Source organism: Phacochoerus africanus, chromosome 4 (genome assembly GCF_016906955.1).
Source record: "Phacochoerus africanus isolate WHEZ1 chromosome 4, ROS_Pafr_v1, whole genome shotgun sequence".
Classification (NCBI taxonomy): domain Eukaryota; kingdom Metazoa; phylum Chordata; class Mammalia; order Artiodactyla; family Suidae; genus Phacochoerus; species Phacochoerus africanus.
Window position 1 is genome coordinate 56585635 of NC_062547.1, and position 5996 is coordinate 56591630.

The following is a 5996-nucleotide window of genomic DNA, read 5'->3' on the forward strand; positions in this document are numbered from 1 at the left end:
ATCTTTATGATTTCCTTCCTTCTGCTGACTTTAGGCCTTTTTTGTTCTTCTTTTTCTAATTCATTTAGGTGGAGGTTTAAGTTGTCAATTTGGGATCTTTCTTCTTTTTTGAGAAAGGCTTGTATTGCTATAAATTTCCCTCTGAGCACTGCTTTCGCAGCATCCCATAGATTTTGAGAGGTTGTGTCTTCATTATCATTTGTTTCAAGGTAGTTTTTAATTTCCTTCTTGATTTCCTCATTGACCCATTGGTTTTTTAGTAGCATGTTGTTTAGTCTCCATGGAGTAGGTTTTTTTCTCTTTCCTTTTCCCATGGTTGATTTCTAATTTCATGGCATTGTGGTCAGCGAAGGTACTTGAGATAATTTCTATGCTCCTAAATTTATTGAGATTAGCTTTGTGTCCCAATATGTGGTCGATTCTTGAGAATGTTCCATGAGCATTTGAGAAGAATGTGTATTCTGCTTTTTTTTGGATGTAGTGTCCTGAAGATGTCTACGAAGTCTAACTTTTCTATTGTTTCCTTTAGGATCTCTGTTGCTTTATTGGTTTTCTGTCTAGAGGATCTGTCCATTGGTGTGAGGGGGGTATTAAGGTCTCCTACTCTGATTGTATTCTCATCAATATCTCCCTTTATGTCTGTTAATATTTGTTGTATGTATCTGGGTGCTCCTGTATTTGGGGCATGTATGTTGACAATAGTAACATCCTCTCCTTGGATGGATCCCTTAATCATTAAGTAGTGTCCTTCTTTGTCTTTCTTTATGTCTTTTGTTTTAAAGTCTATTTTGTCTGATATGAGCGTTGCGACTCCTGCTTTTCTGTCATGTCTATTGGCATGAAATATTTTTTCCCACCCCTTCACTTTCAATCTATATGTATCCTTTGTCCTAAGGTGAGTTTCTTGTAGGCAGCATATTGAAGGTTTTTTGCCTTTTTATCCACTCAGCCACTCTGTGTCTTTTGATTGGGGCATTCAGTCCATTGACATTTAAGGTGATAAGTGATAGATGATTATTTATTGCCACTTGAACCTCATGTTCCAGTTGATTCTATGGTTCTCCATTCTTCCTTTCTTTTTTTTTTTTTTTTGGTTGGATGGTCTCCTGTTATTATCTGCTTGAGTGTATTTTTTTTTCATTTTTTGCAAATGCAATATTTGGTTTTGGTTTGTGGTTGCCCTGTTTTTTAAGTATGCTAACCCCTTCCCATAATTGTGTGTTTTAGCCTGATGGTCCTGTAAGTTCAAACACTTCATTACTCTATTAAAATTAAGAAGAGAAACATACAAACAAACAAAAAGGGTTATTTACTTCCTAACATCCCTGTCCCACATTTTATGGTTTTGATGACTCTTCTTTATTTTTTTCTTTTTAATTTTATTTTGTTTGAGGCCTGTTCATGATTAAATCTGAATGCTGGCTTATTTGAGTGACTGCTCTCTGATTGCAGTTTCCTCAGTGCTAGTTCTTCCTCTTCTTCTTCTTCTTCTTTTCTTTTCTTTTTTCTTCCCTTTCCTTCCTTTCTTTTTGGTTTAGAGAAGCCCTTTCAATATTTGCTTTAACCTGGGTTTTGTGTTGCAGTATTCTTTAAGTTTTTGTTTGTTGGAAAAAATTTTTATTTCCCCTTCTATTTTAAATGATATTCTTGCTGGATAGAGTATTCTAGGTTGCATATTTTTTCCTTTTAGCACTTTAAATATCTCTTGCCATTCCCTCCTGGCCTGTAGTGTTTCTGTAGAGAAGTCAGCTGATATTCTTATGGGGGTACCCTTGTAGGTAACATTCTGTTTTTCTCTTGCTGCCTTTAGGATCCTCTCTTTATCACTGACTTTTGCCATTTTTATTATGATGTGTCTTGGTGTGGGTCTATTTGGGTTCAGTTTGTTTGGGGCCCTCTGTGCTTCTTGTATCTTGAACCCAGCATCCTTTAGATTTGGGAACTTTCCAGCGATAATTTCTTCAAATATATTTTCCATCCCCTTAACTTTTTCTACTCCTTCTGGAATTCCTATTATGTGTAGATTGGCCCGCTTTATATTATTCCATAGGTCTCTTATATTGCTTTCCAGTTTTTTGATTCGGTTTTCTGTCTGTTGACCGGATTGAGTGATTTCCATTATCCTATCTTCCATATCACTGATTCGTTCTTCTGCATTATTCATTCTGGTTTTTACTGCCCTTAGTTCAGTTTGCATCTCTGCAAATGAATGATCTAGTTTTTCTTGGCTCCTCCTTATATTTTCTAGTTCCTTTCTGAGGGTATCCTGACCAAATAATTTTCAATGACCTTTCTCACAGTTTCCTAGTCTTCCTTTTGGTGCTTATTTTAGTCTGCTGTTGAAAACTTCGGTTATATTTTTAGATCAATTATTATAATCCCATCTCCATTTTTGTCAGCACTTTTTAATACTTTTTAATCTCTTGGTGGAAATCTCACTTTGTTCAAAATTTGGTCTCCAAAATTCAGTGAGCATAAAGGTGCTGAAATAAAAAGCTGCTTGAAAGTGTACTTTTCCCACAAAGCTGATTTTCAGAAGTGAAGGTAAGATTAAAAAAAAAAATCTTGAACAAATACTTAGTTAATTCATCACTAGTAAATAAATCTTACAAAGCTTACTACAAGTTCATCAAGCTGAGGTAAAAAGATATTAATTAGTAAAATGAAAATATAAAATGCTAAAAATAAGTATATAGTCAAATTCAGAATAATACTGTAATGAGATTATTTGTTATTGCTTAAATATAGTATAAGGTATACAAAGTACAGTTTAGAGCATATATATTATAGTATAAAAATAAAATATTTAAAATAACTATAGTTAAAATAAATTTTTATTTTAACATAATAAAGAACAGGTAATTTATGACATTAAAAACATAAAAGTGTGGAAGTAAAAGGATAAGGCTTTTTATTGTGATCAAATTAATGTTGTTAGCAGATTAAACAGACTATTATAAATGTTTTATGAGAACTACACAGCAACCAATAAACATAAGCCAACAAAACACTCACAAACAATAAAAAGAAGGGAAACAAAGCATGCCACAAGGGAATTACAGTTAAGTCACAAAGAGAGTAAGAAAAAGTGAAATATAGGATCAAGGAAACTACAAAACAGCCAGAAAACAATGAACAAGATGGTATGGTAAGTCTTTGCCTATCAATAATTACTCTAAGTAAAAATGTATGACATTCTCCAATCAAAAGGCATAGAACATCATTAAGGAAATATGGGGCATGAACTATAATCTAGACAATGTAGACCTAAGAAACTTTTAAGAAAATCCAGCCCTAAAATTAAAAAAAAATATATTTATGGCCCTGGATTGGCAATAAGGAAATGTAAAAGGCATATGCACTGTGGGTACAAGAATCAACACAGATCATTATCTAAGACTGTTAAAAATAACATACATTTTTTGATCATATAAATAGGATAATGGATAAGAAAGCAAAAAGCCACCTAAAAATTAAAGAAAAAGTTGTCATAATCTTGTCAAGAATAGATCAACAGTCCAAGAAAACTGTCATTTTACCAGATCACAGGAAACTGTTTTAATTTTATATAGGTACATTATTGACATTAAAATTTATTTTTAAGCCCATTAAATTAGGTTCTTTTAATTTTTTTTTTGGTCTTTTTTAGGGCCATGCCCGTGGCATATGGAAGTTCCCAGGATAGGGGGATCTAATTGGAGCTATAGCTGCTAGCCTACACCAGAGCCACAGCAACTCCAGATCTGAGCCGCATCTGTGACCTATACAACAACTCACAGCAACGCCGGATCCTTAATCACTGAGCAAGGCCAGGGATAAAACTAGCAACCTCATGGTTCCTAGTCAGATTCGTTTCCTCTGTGCCACAATGGGAACTCCCAGGTTCTTTGAAAATTTAATTTGTCAATACCCTCCAAAATTAGAAAAACATCTTATATACATAATTCATATCTATAAACATACATAATGACACACACAGAAGTCCCATAGACCTCATTCCAGAACTTTAGCCCTTGACAAGAAATTTTAATGAAAACGTGGACTATATTTTTGGCAAGAAACCTCTATAGTTATCTGTATTTTAAAAAGCCTTTTACCCACTTTTTTTTTTCCTGTCTCAAGCAATCATGTGTAGAAAAGATTTATAATTTTAAGGGATAGAGACAGAATATAAGTTGTCTCCTAGTAGTTTTAAGGAATATTTCTCTATTATTAAAATTCTAGTGTAATTACTCTTAAATATGTCCCTTGTATTAGAGATCAAATTGCATGGGGCATTCCATTCATCTATTTTAATTTTAATTACCACAATATACTTCATTTTACTCTCTTCATTATCTCATGGATTTTTATATCTTAGAGTCCTAATCAGGCATTGTGCCAAGTGCTTGGATATTAATCCGTGGCAGCTTGAGCCCTCCTAGATTTACAAAATGGCATGCTAAAATTTCCAATTTTTTTTTGCTCCTCTCCTATCTTGTCTGTCAGCCCAGAAATTAGCAGAGTAGTGGACAACTGCAAATACAACTCTAACCTCAGTCCTTTCAATTTTCTAACTGAACATTCAGGCTCTGATTGGGCAACAGTGGGTAGCAACACTGTCCACGTTAGAGGCTAGCATACTGTGAGACTCATTCATTTCTCTTCTATGCAACAGTATGCTATACAACAATTAGAGGAAGGGAAAAAAAAAACTTGCCTATGGGGGTCTCCCCGTATTGATTCAGGCTTCCGCAAGCATCTGATAATGGGTTACCCTTCACCACAGAGAAGTTGGAGAACTTGTGATTTCCCTCATGGATACTGGGATACTTTTTTCCCATAGGAAATGAACTAAGGTTCATTTATGTGTTTTTTTGGCTGGCTCACCAATTGCTGGTTCATAAACTGCCCCCTCTACATTTAGGGCAAAGAAAGACTGAAAAATGAGAATGACTACTGCAGATTGGTTGGTGATCTCTTTGATAATCTCTCCTTAGAGATATTTTACCTAGACTGCTACCGTCTATATCCCACCCAAGCTGGACATTAGAGTCTTTGTCTTGTTGGCTCTCAGTTGTTTATGTATGCTGCTTCTCAAATAGCACTTAAGTTTATCATCAAATGCCTCATCTTACAGGATAGTGATTTACTTATTTTTACATTCCCATTTTTTTCTAATATGTTTGCCTCTGGTCACCAGCCACATGCTCAATTTCCTCCTGGACCTAATTCTCAAGCTGGTCTTTTTCTAGTAATTCCTCAAAGCCACACATATTGACATGAAGTCTCTGATTGGATAGTCCTGGGTTGGCAGATAATACTATTTATCTGCTCTTTTTCTAGTTTGTCTTCATATTTATTTTCAGGTGCACTTTGGCTATTGCTCATGTCATTCATCTATTACATTATACATACATTACATCATATTCTTTTGTGTTCATGAAGATGTTGTGGACCAATAAATCACTTTAAATATATTTATTTTCTCAGAGTTCCCTCTGTGGTTCAGTGGGTTAATTATCTGGCTTGTCTCTGTGGAGGTGCAGTGGGTTAAGAATCCCGTGTTCCTGGAGCTGTGCTGTCAGTCACAACTCTAACTCAGAATTGATCCCTGGCCAGGAAACATCCATGTGCCATGGTAGCTGCCAAAAAAGAAAAAAAAATCATTTTATTGTTCATACATTTTTTTCATTGTTTTAAATATAGAATTTTGGCTGATAGAGTAAGGTAGCAAATGCCAGTTTAGACTGTAAAAAATCAAAAGTGAACTGAGTAAACTAGAAGACTGAATTTGCTTTACTCAACATTACATGAATTGAGCAGAATTCCACTTAGAAGGTAGAAAGAAGCTCCAAGAAACTGTATAAAATGGAATATGTTATCAGCAGAAAAAAATCAGTGTAAGAAAATTTGAACACGCAGTGTTTTAGAAAATTTGACCACGCTTTTGGGGAGGGGGAGTTTATCAGGCAGATTATCTCATTAGTAATGACCAGATAATTCCAGAGGAATTG